Raw genomic sequence first — 1644 nt, forward strand, 5'->3', positions numbered from 1 at the left:
GGGTTGAATGTTTTACGGGCGCTCGCAACTGCATATGGTCATATAAACGCTCAGGGCACATTAAACTTTTAAAGCTTGGTAGGAATTAGTTTTGAATTTTGCTGGGTGGCGGCCGAAGCCTACTCTTATTGATTTGGACCACCAATGGGTCTTTTAGTGCGCAACTTGAAAACGGGACCTTCGTGACTTTTTGCCCTTATCTGAGAAGGCTAGGTGCTAGATCTTATCTACCCCACGATCAGGAGTGTGACTGAACGACAGCAGTAAGAAGAAGGAGGCAAGGAGTAGCAATAGAAAGGCTGCAGAAAGAGTCAGGAGCCCAGAGGCAGGAGCAAAGGAGGTGAGGGGGTAGGGATAGATAGCGGAGACGAAAGCAGATGACAGAACATTGTTAGAGAATAGGAAAAGAGGTGAAAGGAGACAATTTTAGAGAAGAAAATGTTCCATCGTCGTCCAGATTCGAACCCTGGACTTATTGAATGAGAGGCAAACACCGTAATCTCTCGACCATGAGAGCCCCCTGGTTTGAGACTTTTTAACACATTGAGGAGGCTCATCATGGCCATTCGACATTGCTCGAAGACGCGCTGTTTTTGGGGCACTAGAAAAAAATAAAATAAATAGCATTTGTATAGCACATATCCCCGCTCAACAGCGGGCTCTATGCGCTTTACACTATATTATTACCTCAGCAGACCATAGAACACCCCGAAACATTCTCAGCTTCCCGGGAAGCATACAGTGCAAGCAGCTGATTAAGGGCTCAAACACTAACAAACTGACAAGATCTTTCGCTGTCTATAGCCGGGTACCCATTCCCACCTGGGTGAAGTGAGGAAAATTTGTGCAAGGTGCCTTTCCCAAGGACACAACGTCGGGCCCCTGACGGGATTCGAACCCACGACCGTACGGTTGCGAGTCCGAGAGCCTAATCACTAGGCCACCGAAGCAAAAAAAAAAAAGAAACATAACTTCTTTATTCATACAGATTTTGCAATTAGATCTATGGTGTCCTGTCTATCTGAAATATAAAAGAAGGAGGGGACAACATGCGTGCTGCAAACTAAGTAAACTCGTAATTCTAATTTATGTATGATGAGTTCAAAATCTTTTGTCTGTTGTTGATTGGGCAGCGTGGTGAATCCGGGCGCTCGTCAAAATAATGAAACTGAAGAAACTGGCATTTTTCTGCCAGTTTGATCATTTTTATCGAATTTTTCCTTTTTGATTTAACACCTTTCTGGGCGGGTTTTACTGCAAATCGTTGATCAAAGGCAGAAAATGTAAGTTTTCTGTTTCCACATACTATCTAAGGAAATAACCAAACTTTGGAGGCCATTCTCTTGCCAATTTTACCTTCGAAACCAGGCGACCCCACCTTCTTCAATCTCAAATATCTTGGCCTCTATTCAAGATAGATGGGCATTTTTCCCCATATAGCAAGACAATTGAACTAGTTTTAAGATGGTACCAATAACTCCACTTGCCCAAGAATTGATGAGCGCCTGATTCCACCATGACGTGACAGGATAATATATACCCGTGAGCACCACTAGCTCAGTTGGCATAATGTTGGACTACGCACGGGCCGGATGGCCCTGGTTCCAATTCCCAACAGGGTGTTCTTAGCTTGCGTTTTTTTTG

This window comes from Aplysia californica, unplaced genomic scaffold, assembly GCF_000002075.1.
Source record: "Aplysia californica isolate F4 #8 unplaced genomic scaffold, AplCal3.0 scaffold00389, whole genome shotgun sequence".
Lineage (NCBI taxonomy): Eukaryota > Metazoa > Mollusca > Gastropoda > Aplysiida > Aplysiidae > Aplysia > Aplysia californica.